This window comes from Cervus elaphus, chromosome 11, assembly GCF_910594005.1.
Source record: "Cervus elaphus chromosome 11, mCerEla1.1, whole genome shotgun sequence".
In the NCBI taxonomy this organism is placed as follows: domain Eukaryota; kingdom Metazoa; phylum Chordata; class Mammalia; order Artiodactyla; family Cervidae; genus Cervus; species Cervus elaphus.
This window is the reverse complement of record NC_057825.1, coordinates 28555854-28571190: the sequence shown is the minus strand read 5'-3', so window position 1 is coordinate 28571190 and position 15337 is coordinate 28555854.

Below are 15337 nucleotides of genomic sequence, written 5' to 3'. Positions count from 1 at the left end.
TTTCCAGGCAAGAATACTGGAGTGGGTTGTCATTTCCTACTCCAGGGATCAAATCTCAGTCTCCTGCATCATAGACAGATTTTTTACCATCTGAGACACCAAGAAAGTCCTTGTAGTTTGTATCCACAAGATCCTTTTAATTCTTTTATATATACCCAGAAGTGGGATAACTAGGTCATATGATAATTCTATGTTTAATTATTTAAGAAACCATCATACTGTTTCTTACAGTGGCTTCACCATGTTACATTCTTCAAAAGGGCACAGTTTCCAATTTCTCCACATCCTCACTAACACTTATTTTCTGGATTTTTGTTTTGTTTAGAGTAACCATCCTACTCCACCTGAGATGATATCTTAGTTTGTTTTTGATTTGCATTTTTCTAACTAGTGATGTTAAGCATTTTTTCATGTTTGTTGTCCCCTTATATATCATATTTAGAGAAATATCTATTTAAGTCCTTCCTTCATATTTTAATCAGGTTATTTGAGGTTTTAGTTGTTGAGGTTATTGAGCTGTAGGATTTCTTTACATATTCTGATATTAGCCCCTTACCAGCTATATGATTTGTGAATATTATCTCTAATTTCACAGTTTACCTTTTCAATTTTTTGAATGTGTCCTTTGATGCACAGACATTTTTAAGTTTGATATTGTCTCATTTGTCTAATCTTGCTTTTTGTTGCCTGTGCTTTTGGCATTACACACCCAAGAAACTATTTTGAAATCCAAAGTCATGAAGCTTTCCCTCTGTTTCTTTTAGGAATGTTAAAGTTTTAAGTCTTATGTTTTCGAGTTAATTATGTATATGATGTAAGGTAGGGTCAAATTTCATTCTTTTACACATGGATATCCAGTTTTTCCAATACCATTTGTTGAAGAAGCCGTCCTTTTTTCCTTTGAGTGGGCTTAGCACCCTTGCTGTAGATCATTTCACCATACAGACAAGGGTTTATTTTGGGGTTCTCTATTCTATTGGTCTGTATGTCTATCTTTAGGCCAGTACCACACTGTTTTTATTAATACAACTTTATGATACATTTTAAAATCAGAAAATACAAACCCTCCAATTTTGTCATTTTTCAAGATTGGATTGGCTATTCTGGGTCCCTTGAGATTCCATAAGAATTTTAGCATAGATTTTCTGTATTAAAGCAAAAATAGGAGTTTTGATAAGGATGGCATTAAAACTGTAGATTGCTTTGACTTCCACATGCTGTCAAAGCAATCTACAGATTATATTTTATTAGAAGTTCCTTAGGAGTTTCCAACACATAATCTAGGTTAAAAACTACCATTTCCCCTCTACAGTGGTTAACAAAAAGTCTTGCAAATAGTCATTAAATGAGAATTTGTTTTAAATTATTAATCCATTATTTAGCACACATTTTGTAACTATTTTGTTCTCTGGAGCAATGTGACAGTAACTTTGATTTAAAAGACAGTGAGAGAGGGATAAAAAGGACCAGGAAATGGGGCCATGATCAAAAGCAACCAGACACTGTAAAATAGTGAACCATGAAAGCAAACCACATCTGTAACTATGCCTCCTTCCCAGAAGAACATCCTTCACTCAAAGAAGAAAGTATGTGCCTCAAGTGAAATGAGGAAAGGGGAAGTTATAAGCGAGAGACGTGAGCCGAGACCCCATGTCTAGAGCCACAGACAGCTCATGCTGAACTCTCGAGGGGACTCCTGTGAACTAGATATCAGTGAAAGTGTCTTATCCTTAGGAATTCAAATAAAATTGGTTTGATTTAATACACTTAGACATTGCAAAATGATTACCACCATAGTGTTAGCTAATACCTCTATTATGTCACATAATTACCATTTCTTTTTTGTGGTGAGAACATTTAAGATCTACTCTCTTAGCAACTTTTAAGTGTATAATACAGTATGATTAACTATAATCACCATGGTGTACATTAGATGCCCAGAAATTATTCATGTTATAACTGGAAGCTTGTACCCTTTGACCAGCACCTCCCCATTACTTGCTACTACCACCCCCAAGCCCTGTAACCACTGTTCAACTCTGTGTTTCTGTTAGAAACTGAACTTCTTATATTCCACATGTAAGTGATATCATACTGTATCTGTCTTCCTCTGTCTGACCTATTTCACTTAGCATAATGCCCTCAAAATCCATCCAAAATCCATGTTGTCACAAGTGGCACGATTTTCTTCTTTCTCATGCCTGGTTAATATTTCTATTCTTTGCATCATGGGAACCTACAATTCTTCCCGGTCTCCCCACAGATAGACATCTCCCCAAGATTGCTAGCCTCCTACTTTAACCACCAGAAGGAATATGAGCTTATCCACAGTTCTGTTTTAAAAGCAAGTTCTGTCTATCTCCCTGTTACCCTTTTTCCTTGTTCCCCATGCTGTCCTGCATCTTTCAGTGATGGGGATACTGGTGCCAGCCTTCCTTCAAGGAAGCCAGCATCAATAAAGCAAAAGGCATGGGAGTGAATCATGGAGAGGGTATTGCCTACAACTTCCCAGAGGAAGAAAAATATCTCCAAATATGATATCTGTGAAAAGCATGCAAACCTATTATGAATTACAAAATATTATTTTATACTTTAAAAATGATACATTTTTCATCAAGATAAAAAATTAAAAGCTAGTACTAATGCACTCAAATGTCCTGCCCTTCTGCCTTTGCTAACTGGGCAGAATCCCAGTCTGAGGAAGCCCAACCAGCTCACATCCACCTGGGAACACAATTCCTTCTGAGCCACTCTGACTGAGGGGAGCTTACATTTCACAGCTGTAAATGGATGAGCTCTCCAGGCAGGATCAGAACAATGACACTCAGCAATTTGATTGTCTTAAAAGAAATCCTCTTGAAAAATGATAGCAGGCTCTCCTCTAGATGGAATATTAAACCTTGGCTTAGAGATGAAAGAGAGACAAAGAATGTGTCCTTTGTTGGAAGTGTCCCACTTGGGTCTTCAGCCCTCGGTTTTCCTTCTGAAGAGAGTACTCATAGTGAGGGAATTTCAGGAGCCTGGAGGAGATAATGTTCCCTGGATAGGAGGCCATCAGTCATTCCAGCCTCCAGAGTCTCAGCCTCTAACTTGAGAATCATGGCCCTGACAGTCCACCACATCCTGGCTGCTGTTGTTCTGGCCCCAGTCCCCATGACCAGGGAGGAAAGAGGATGGAGTGGATGCAGGAGAATGTGATAGAAAGGCCTAGAGGAGGAAAGTGAAAGGAGGAGGGGAGGGAAGAGAGAAAAAAGAGAATGAAAAGGGAAGGGAAAAGAAAGAAGAGGCAAGGAAGCAGAAAGGGACCTATCACAGCAGGTACTGCCTCCAGCAACTTCAGCCTGATCTTTGCAGGGTTTGGGATTGCTGTAGGCTGGAAGAATGCCACAGTGAGCAGAGCCAGAAAGTGGGAACGTTAACACAAATTTTTTCTTTCTTAAGATATTGATAGTTTTCATATATTTTACTCTAGGCTAAACAAGCAAAATCAATCAGTTAACTCCTGAAAAACACCTCTGCACTTTCACTCACATGGGCCAATCTGCTCCCCTTACCTGTTTACAGATCCTGTCCATCCTCTGACTACAGCTCAGATTTGACCCTCATGTTACAGCCTTTACTAACCACCCGCTGTTAACAAGCAGTGATACCATTCCCTTCATTTTCTGAATTTCTAAAGCAGTTATACGCTGTAAAATTCATTTGGCAGTGAACCATATACTACACAAGGCATCTATGTCATTGTTCTTTCAGAGCACTGTTACATACAGGACAAACGCGTGTCCAGGTTTAGCCCATACTGGCTTATGCAGGTTCATTCAGATTAACAATAACACCCATTTACTCTTAAAACCACCCCTCGGTGGGAAGATAAATAATATGGTAAGCCCATTGAAATGTTAAATTCAATGTCTTTCCAGACTCTAATGAGAATCCAAAAGCTCCTCGGGGTTCCCTGACATCCTCCACACCAGCCTGGCTCCTCACACACAGTACCCAATAATATTTTTATTGTGAGCATGCATTGCCCTTTTCATTTCAAAAGATGGAAAATGAACAAGCCCTACAATCTTGGGAACACATTGAATGTAAGGAGAGAGGTTTTAATTTAACTTAGACCCTCGCTGTTTTCATTGTGTAAGACCTAAAAACCATCACATTCCAGAGCCGAAGATGAATGTTATTCTCAGATTTGCATCTGATTTCTAAAGATCACGATGAAGGAGAAAGTGCCAGTTCAAACACAGACATGCTGGTCTTCCCCTCCTGGTGCCTGAAGACTGCTCGCCCTCTACAAGCTCAGACTGCCTAGGCCTGCAGGTCACCTTGGGTTACTCTGAAATATATTTATTCAATTTCATTCTTACAGGCATATAAGTGGTGCTGTCAAATAAAGTGAGAATTTAAATGATAAACATTCGGAAGAACAACAGTCCAGAAAATGAAATCTCTTCTTTCTTATTGAAACATTATGTTCTCCAGGTGAATCTGAAAGTCACCTCTTTCTCTTCTCTCTTCACTTCCCTCTAGTGGGGAGAAGCTGAGAGATGATTGTTATCACCCATTTGTTCATCTACCCATCGATCAATATTTATTAAGTATGTGTTCTGTAGTCGGTGCCAGACATGATGAGTAAAATGAACACAATCCTTGCCCTTATGTAGTTTATAGTCAGATGTGCAAAAAAGGCGTCAAATAATTGTGTAATTAATGTCTGGTGTTAAGCACAAAGGATTATTTCAGCAGTCTTGTCAGAAATCCTTAACCTAGTCTAGACAATCAGAAAGAACCTCCCTAAACAAGAGATACTTAGACAGACCTGAATGATGAACAGGAAGTGGGTAGGCAAGTAAACAGGAAGAAAGCTGCAGATGGAGGTTGCAACTGACTCATAAGCCTTGTGACTTTGAGAAGTGAAAAGTATTCCAGCATTCCTGAGCATGGGGATGAGGCCCCAGAAAGGGAGAAGGTTCCTTTAGGCTTGGGCCATGGCTCCAGGGTTTGGTTGCTTACTCTTTCTTTGGATAATTCACCCTAAATCTGTTACTAAGGCCAAAACCTAACCAGACAGTTATGTTGTGCTTAATCGCTCAGTCATGTCCAACTTTGCAACCCCATGGACTGTAGCCCACCAGGCTTCTCTGTCCATGGGGATTCTCCAGGCAAGAATACAGGAGTGGATTGCCATGCCCTTCTCCAGGAGACCTTTCCATCCCAGGGATCGATCCCAAGTCTCCTGCATTGTAGGCTGATTCTTTATCATCTGAGCCACCAGGGAAGTCCAAGAATACCAGCATGGGTAGCCTATCCCTTCTCCAAGGGATCTTTCTGACCCCGAAACTGAACCAGGATCTCTTGCAGCTCTTTACCACCAGACAGCTGAGTAAACATCAAAGTCACGGCCAGGTCTTAAGGATGTTCAGTTTGACTCATATCATAAAAAGGAATGAAAACTGGACTTGGTAGAACTCAGGGTTCTGGCCACAGCATTACTTGAAAAGACAAACATATATATCTTAACAACCATAACTTCTAAGTCAGCTCCACTTTTAAGCCTTCCTATTCCTCCCAGTTCTATGTTCTGCTTTAGGAATAACCAATCCAACAGCTATCAATTTTCTTAAATGCTAACCTGAATATGACTGTAGGTTACTATGCTAATGCTAACAAAATAAAGGGGAAAGAGACACAGTCTGTCCTTGAGAAACTTAAAATGGGCAAGGGACATCCTGGGAGTAGAGATCTGACATGGCAGAAAAAGGAATATAGACTTTAGAGTCACAGAGCCTTGGGTTGAAATACTGACTCCATCACTTACGAATTTTGTGACCTTATACAATTTTATTAACCTCCCTGAGTCCCAATGTATTAATTTGAAAAATGAAGACAATATTCACCTACTTCCTAGAATGGTTGGTAAGATTGAATAAGGTAATATTTTCAATTACTCTGTGTATGTGTGTGTGTGTGTGTGTGTGCGCGCGCACGCGCATGTGCGCACAAGAAATGAGAAGGGAGACAGAGCAAAAAGATAAACAGAAATTGTTCCTTACTCTTAAATTTATAGACTGAGATATACACACACAAATGAGCACTATGATCACAATATAAAATGAAAATTTAACAATCTAGAAAGAGATGATGACTTTTTTAACTAAAGGACAGGCAGAGGTGATGTGGAAGAGACATAGGCTCATGAGTTATCTTATGGAAATTCAAGTTGCATAAACTAGAAAGTGTAATATTAAAATAAAAGTTTTGTTTTCTACAGACAATTTGAAATAATCTGAATTCCCTGAACTCAAAATGAATTAAGACATGAATTTTTTCAAAGTTATCAGGCCAAATGTATTTAAGTTTTATTTACACTCTAACCATAAGGCAGTGACACTTTAGCTGGTAAACAGAAATACCCACCTTTCTACAGTTTCAGTCTTTACTTATGCAAGTTTTCAGCTGTGCATGGACCGAGGAACCACATCCTTTCCAGTAAGTGTGAGCTACATTTGGGGTGGGGTAGGAGAAACCACTAAGACTTAAATGAAAAAAGGGTAAATAAATGATATATGGTAGAATAAAATGTAGACTTTTAGATTCCCAGCTTATGTGGCTTGGTACCTCACAAGCCATTTAATAAGATCTCTTTGGCTTGCTTCAGAAAGAAGTGAGTTATCCATGAGAAGTGTGCAAAGAGATGCTGAACAGTTCTATTTCCGAGATAATAATTAGATTCATGTGCCTTGTTGGATATTGGAGGAGAAGAACACTAAGGATTCCTCAAATCAAGAGATATCAAGATGAGGGTCTCCCTATACTTCTGCTCAATTCCCACATTCCTCAGTGTGAGGCTCTTTCCTTCGGAACTGACTCCGCTATCTCTTCTCCCGTTTTATTGTTGAACTTGTGATATGTTCCAGGGCTGCCTCCTGAATGGACTGTGATCTCCTAGGGTTTGTGGTGGCAACAGTAGTATTAAGTGGCAGCAGTAGCAACAATGATACTATACATACTACGCTTATTATGTGCCAGACACTGTTCTAAATACTTTCTACATATTAACCCATTTAATCCCCTCAGAGACCTTTTGATAGCTTTATCCTCATCTTAGAGAAGAAAGTGAAGAAGAGAAAGGATAACTAGTTTTCCCAGGCTCACATAGCAGAGCCAGGATTCAAAGCCCGGTAGCTCGCCTCTGAAATCCACATTTTTATCCACCATGTTATCCTACCTCTGCAAGGGGTGAAGGCTGAGAGCCTTGTGGCTCTGAAGGTATAGTGATGGTAGGAGTAGGGGTTCTCTGAAGTACGGGACCCCCGTGAGTCTTCTTCCAGAATCCCCTTCCCTATAACATGTGGCCCGGGCAACATCAAAGAACTGTACCTCCTGCAAAACTCAGCAGTGACAAAACAATGCTCAAAAGCTCAGGTAACAGCAGAGATTCTCACAGAGAATATGGCTGAACCTCGGGAATTCTGCCCACTTCTGCAGTCACAACACCATTCCAGCTTCTCTTTTACCTTTAAGACCTGACTGACTCTAACTACCTCAGGGCTGAGGTGCCTACTTTTATTCTTCATTCCAACAAAACCAATGAAGAGAAAGAACACCAACACAGAGATAGGTATTTTAATACTCACATACATGCTCTCTGCTATGAGTATTATGACGATGACCTACCCCAAAGAAAGCCCAGGTGGGTGGAATACCTGTAATATTTACTAGAAACATGTTCTGGACACCCTCTGTGGTGTAACATTTATGGAAGAAGGTATTACTTAGAAGTTTTAGAATTACAAGGGACAAAACACAACTCTCAATAGCTTAGGTAACAGTTAAGATTAATTCATCAAATAATGTTGGGTTATTTCAAGGAATTCACACCCAGCACTATCTGGAAATCAGAAATAAATGGAACAAGGCATCACTTAGAATTCCCTCTCCAGCTCATATTCTCAATTCTCTTTGCACATTGACTACACATTTATCTTTTATTTTTCTTTCTTCCTGTCTTTTTCTTTCCTTATCTTTAGCCAGACAAAATTCTGCTTCTTAGGTCCTCATGGAAGGAAGCATGGCCACTCACATCCACTGAGCTATGAATCTTACTGCTACAGGACAGAGAAAGTACCTGACCCCACTCTCCAGGTCCTAAGCCCAGACTCTGGACCAGTGTCTGAAGAGAAGAATCACTCTACCCTTATAGTGACTCTTACAGACATATTAAAGATGAGTGGGGGCAAAGCAACTTACCAAAAAAGAGGGACTGAAGGACAGCCCCACGGGTGTCTTCTGCAAGTAGCCTCTATGCCAATTAATGTACCTGGCAGATCCCCTCCATGAGACAGAGTTTGCCAAAGGGTTGTGTCTTAAGCAGCATGGAAGCTGCAGGCACCAGGCCTTGGTGAACATGTAAACAGCATGCATACAGTTGGTATTCTGAAACAATAGTTGATATTTATTACACATTTAATATCTGCCAAGAGAACACATCTCTATTAAGATCGTAATGGAATTGTCTCTGTTTCAGAGACGACGAGAAAACTCAGTTTTGGAGAAAGGCAATGAACCTGCTCAAGTTAGAGAGCTAGGAAATTTCAGTTTCAGAGTTTGGATGTGATTCTGTCTAAACTTAGACCCAGAACTCTTGCCACTAAGATGTTCTTTCACTCTCTCTTTCATGTAGCACGCGCTAAGCCCGATGCCAAATAGGAAAATTCCAAATGCACACCCCAGGTGGTTAAAAGAAAAAATATACATAGAATCACCAGCCTTGAAGATGCAGTGTTTTCACTTTGATGCCCCTCATCCACTAAAAAAAGAGAGCTGACACATCGCTCAGCGTTTTAACCTCAAATGACTCCATGTGGCATTCCAGGTCAGATGTGGAGCTGTTCTGCACCCTTAAGAAGAATCCAACAATGTGTATCTCTCTTCTTTTGGCTTTCCATTGTCAACTGCAAATTGACACTTGCCCTGGGCACTTGCCACCTACCTCTACAAAAATTAAATCATGTGATGCTGCAGCTGCTGACCTTCAACGCCCCCTGCAATGAGTTCAGGGTGGAGAGCAAAAACAAGGCACCCTGTGCTCTGGGAAAAACGGGCGGGACAGGCCTTCAGATAGTCAGACATTTTCAGGAGTTGACTTTGTGAGCCCAATTCTTACATCTCCTCATATCTAGAAAAGCACTAAAATTCTTCACGGTGATGACTTCTCCTCATGACAGGCAAAAGCTTCATAAAACTAGCAGAAACCTTCTGGAAAAATATGTGCTTGACTGCATGTATTCTCCCTTCACCAAAATTACATATATACCAGCCTTCCCTTTGCCCTTTGGAGAAGTTTCTCAGAGTTATCTGAGGTGGTGTCTCCAGGGCTGCAGTCCTCATTTTGCCCTAAATAAAACTTAACTCACAACTCTCACATTGTGCATTTTTTTTAAGTCGACACCAGAAGGGTCTTCCAAGTCCCTAAGGACCCAAGAGATAATTCTATGATGCAAACTTTCACTTACAGACAAAGGTTCAATAGCTGCCAATTCCTATGTGATGCCATTCATGACTCAGGAAGCATATGCTGGGTTTGGGATTCTAAGCACGTTGTATGACTGAACTCACATTTTGTTGCTATTCTATTTTATAGGTGAGAAAAATGAACACTGGGATATTTCATTTGGCCTATCTAAACCCAGAATCACAGACACCTCTCAGCTAAATAACTATACAAGAGATAGATATTTTAAAAAAAAACAAAAACACAACTCAGCGCTGAAAGATTTCAGAGGAAAGACGCATCCCTGCCTGCTGGCTCCTCCTTGTACCACAGACCCCTGTCTTTCCTCCCACGCAACTGTGGCTCTCGGACTGCCCTAAAGTTGCCCATTTTGTGTCTGGCTCCTGCACTAGACTGTTCTCTTTGCTATAGTACTTCCAGCTTCTAGCATAGCGTCAAACAGATATTAACTCAAGAGGTGCTCACCATGGAAGCAAAGGAGACATGTAGAGAAGAGAGAGAAGAAAAAGAAGGAAAGAATAAATGAGGGAGGGAAGAAGAAAGACAGGAAGAGAGGGAAATCTGGGGGTGGATACAGACTGTACATCCTAAAGGCAGGCAAGTTTTTGGAACAAGTCATCTATAAAATTAGAAAAGATCTATTAACACCTGGAGATCATTAATTCTGACAAGAAGACACCCTGAGTGGTCACTAGACACCATTAATCCTTGAAGAGAGAAGTGCAAAACCCTTCCCTAAAGTCTCACGAGGCAGAGTGCTGGATGTTGCCCTCTCTAACAGAGGATGCCCTCAACCAACACCGTGTAGGCAGACATGGCTGACTGAAGAGAATGGCCATTTATCTCTCATTCTTAGCCCGGCAAGGAGGTCCTCCCAGTTATGCCAGTTAAATTTCCATTTCTCATGGATCAATATGTTCAACTACTGTCTTAGGAGAAACCTGAGCCTACAAAGCGGGCACTCTGACCCTCACCAAGGAAATAGTGTTGTGTATCTTTGGGCCATGGGGCTTCAGCAGTGTAAATTGAAAAAGTAAACCCGATTTGAGGGATATGTAAATGAGAAACTGAAAAAAGAATTAATATTTAGCTTTGTAAAGAACACAGCTCTCTGCCTCATTATGAAAGCTGTTTTTACTGTAACCAGAGGAAAAATGAATTGTTAGAAGCTCCCCAAAATGTGCAGCTGAGAATGCCTTTATATTAATGAGGAAAGTGATGTTGATTAATGGGCAGCCTGAAAGTGAGAAAGAAGCTTTCCTCCCTTCTGTCTTCCTGCCAGTCAGGGAACAGGTAGCCCACCAAGGTCCCCAGGCACAGCAAGACCACAGTCCCCTGGGTCTGCTGCTGGCAGGGACACTGCATAGTCAGACCATGCTTCTTTCAATTATACTGACAAACATGTCTAGGCTTGAACAAATTGGCCCCTGTGAATTAGACTGCATTATTATAGAAATCCACATCTTTCAAGCCTCCCTGACCTTAATTGATCAGGATCCTCCTTCAGCAGCCTACAGCTAGTCGGGAAAAAGATTTTCTGAAAGTTTAGCTAAATGACTATATTGATTTTTACCCTTAATATTTTCCTACATTCATCACATTTCTTACATTTTCCTAGTACCTTGCATGTTTCCATGGCTTTCTGGCCAGCTTTATGTAGTAACTGCTTTAACACAGTCCAGTAAAGGAACACGATCCCTGTTTTACAGGTCAGAGTCCACAAGGATGTGAAAATACCTTAACCAAAGAGTGAGGTATTTTGACTCATAGACTAGCAGGACTTCTCCTTAATGGTGGCTTTGAAGATAGTTTTTACTTGGAGCAAGAGTTTCTATCAGACTTTGCTACCTTCTGGTTCACATAGGCCACAAACCATCCAGAAGTGAGAAGCCAACCTTCTTTCCTAACAAATCACAAGGAAAACAGCCTCCTCTGCCTGATATATACACTGTATTCATTCTGTATAAAAACAAGGCTTTCTGTGAACAATCAGAGGCCAGCTCTGTATGCTGCCTGCTATTGCCACCTGTGCTCAATTTCAGGCAGACTTTCAAACATCAGTGTCTTCCGTACCTCCTGAGACATCAGTACACACAGTGGAGGAGTGACCTAAACAAGCAGACAAGCTCTGGCGGCATGTGAAATCAGACCCTTTGGTCAAGAGTTCAACCTTACAAGGAGCAGGCTTAATGAGGTCTGAAGCTTATACAATCTTGAGGGCCATTCCTAAAACATGACAGCCACCTACAACTCACTTCTGCAAAGAAGGGACTATCAACTACAAAACTCCAACCCACTGTGATCTCAAGGCAATTTCCCCTTAGCCAGATCCCAAGACTGTCTGCAGCTTCTCCACCAATAGCAAAACAATAGGAAGTGTTTGGAGAAGCTGGAGAGAAAGAGTGTTTTTTAAACTGATAATGGTCAAAATATCTCCATTTTGAAAAAACAATGACCTAAAGCACCTGGACTCTTTATCACAGGCAAAGCCAAAACTCTGACTCTAGCATGTCTGGTCTGAACAGACCTTTGTTACATTAAACCACCATCCTTAGAGCAAAGCTGGTCTGTGTCCCTGACTTGAATTTCATACCACTTCCCCAGGAGCCAGAAGGTTCACCTGTACTGCTCACAACCACACTTGCTTGGAAAGAGGCAATTTGGAAGCGCATGTCCAGTGTCTACATGATTTAGCCCCAACCTTGAATCTTTTAGGACTTCCCTGGTGGCTCAGACAGTAAAGCATCTGCCTACAATGCGGGAGACCCGGGTTTAATCCCTGGGGTGGGAAGATCCCCTGGAGAAGGAAACGGCAACCCACTCCAGTGCTCTTGCCTGGAAAATCCCATGGATGGAGGATCCTGGCAGGCTACAGTCCATGGGGTTGCAAAGAGTCGGATATGACTGAGCGACTTCACTTTCACTTGAATCTTTACTTGGTACCTGATGATCTGATTGTGTGAATACTAGAGTCGCAGTTGTTTATAGTAAGTAAAACATCACAAGTCATTCCCAATGTGAACAAATATATGAATGTGTCCTGGAACAGTGAGGCATACTGTTCAAGCACAATGGAGTCATCCTTTCAGGAAGCAGAAGCATTTCAGGATTCTCAACCTTCTCCACAGTCATCACTGCAAATTTGACAGTTCTCTTAAAGACAGAGGATTTAAAAAGCTGGGAATCTACTGATAGGCTTCCCTTTCATTTCTGTCTTTAGTTAACTCACGGGTTCTCACCAGGTACACAAGGAAAACCACATAGGATTATACATGTAAAACTTGTGTATTTTAATTGATAGGTAGTATAAAAGATTTTTGTGTGTGGTTTTAACTAGTATCCATGACTTTCACCTTACTCATCGATTTTGGAGCCTAACCCACACAGATGTGACTTCACAGAGTTTTTGTTCATTAAACCAAGAAAGTAAATAATTTTCTTTGTAAAGAATAATTATATGACAGACACTTTTCATTCTATAACCTCAGGGCAAGGAGGAGCAGAGTGAAAACAGTAGTGTGCAGCATCCTGATAAACCTCCCCAGACACAAAAGGAAATTGCATCTCTAATCTCAAAATCTGATTAAATAGGAAAGAGAGAGGGGGTAGTGAGAAAGCTTCACATACTCTCGGGTAACTTTTGAAGGGAGCACTTCTGAGCTCTACATCACAGGGTTTTTAATTTGTATTCCATATTTCTCCCATAAATAAGAACCTATACATTACATTTGGTTATAAACATTGGAAAGACTTGAGTTTTTTTTTTTTTTAATAACTGTGTTAATCAGATAGGAATAAAAGCGAGAAATTTCAAGCTGGCCAGCTAGGAAGGATGAAGTGGAGACCCTAGAAATAAACCTGTTTACCAAGTGGGCTGGTTAGATCCCATCAAGGCAACTTCAAGAGACCACCCCCCACCTTCTTTTGTTCTCTCCTATTCCTAGCAGGCTCTAAATTCAGGTTTCCTTTCATTTCGTTATAAATTTTGCATTTATTCATTGTTGTCCAGATATATTTTTTAACCCTCATCTGGAGTTTGTTCTATTGATCTTTTAATGACTGGCTTTCAACTTAATTTCATCCATCATGCCAATAAAAAACCTACTATGTACCAGATATTATTCTATGTATTAGATAGACAGTTGTGAGCAAACATCTCCATGACATATGAGACTGATACTTTTATAGGTAAAACTGGTCAAGTATCAATAGTCTCATCTCATGTGGTTAAGCCTACATTGGGGAGACAGAAAATAAGTGTGCTTGGTACAAACTTTGGTAATATATTAGAACCTACTCTGAATTTATAGCCCTCAACAATCAGCGTCTATTTGATTGCTATCTCAGTCTTGAAAACTGAAGCTCAAGGTCCCCAGAAGTCAGCAGAGGGCCTCAGGGGAAAAAGCTATATTCAGTGATTTCCCCGCCCTCTTCATCGTACTTTCATGGGGTTTCTGGCCTGTGATAAATCCTAACATTCATACTGGCTCAATGACGATGGGTTATCATTCTTTAGTCAAGAGTGTTAGTTATTTCTAATTGAAGGTTTGACAGTAGACCAGTTTATTTCACACCATCTGAAATAAAGTAAGGTCACTGGTGAGAACTGGGAGCATTTTCATTAGACTATTACCTTCAGCATAGTCATAGCCCATAAGCTGGAATTTGCTCGGTTCTGATGCTCATGGCTTTTAGTGGGATTTTCCTTCCAACAGAAGCACTTCCAACAGTGCTTCTATGGCCCACTGATGTGTGAACATCTATGAACCTTCTGAGATTTACTGGACCCATATTCTTCCTGAGGGAAACTGTGCCTGGTTCCAGGAAACCTCCTGATAAAGGAGAAAAATATGTCTTCAGAGAACTGACAGATTCTTAGAGCCTCATGCAGGACTGAAAGAGTAGGGGAAAGCCCTGAAGCAGGGGAGAAGTGATTCTGCCATTTATCAACTGTATAAGCTTTGATACATTATTATCTACCTAAACCTACCTCAGTTTCTTGCAGAGAAAATGAGGCTCTACCCTCCAGATTGTGAAATGACAGTACATGAAAGTACAACAATAAGTGCTTTGTAAACTACAACATACAGAGGGTGATTTTCAAAATGAGGAAACAAAATTTTGAAAAAGAACACCTGATTCATCCCAGAAATTAAAGGCAGAGTCACAAGATGACTAGACAGAGAATTTTAGGCAGCTGGGGATCAGTATACCTCAGCATGAATTCATGAAGAACAGTGCAGAACCTATATTTATACACTGCTGGTGTTTTAGGGTCTACAAAGCATGCAAAGTGGGAACATGCCAAATGGAAAGGACACTGGTTTCCTCACAAAACGTCTGGAGTTCACATCCCGGTTCCATCACCTACTAACACTGGAAGCCTCAACAAGTTAAAGGACTTGTCAGAACCTTTGTTCCTCAGGTGCATATGAATCAAACACTCAAATTTATTAAGTGTCTACTGTAGAGCAGTAAACTCCTTATGCCACTGTATACATCAACACAGGTAACCCTCATACCAACGTTATAAGATGTGTTTTTGTTTTCATCTTAAAAATGAAGAAAATGACTTGACCAAGAAAAAGATATAAACATAAGTAGCAAAACTATGGTTTTCAACATTGTCTCGGGTATTTCCACTACACTATTGCTACCTCCTCTGTAATCGGTCAGGACTGTATAACTAGTAGGGACAGGAGGTGGTAATTTTAAATAGAGTAAACAGACATTGCCCTCCTGGAGCAGGTGGAAATACACAAGTTTCATGTAAGTGCTATCCAGATACTTAGAAGACCGAGCCCCAGGCTGTGAAGGTACAAA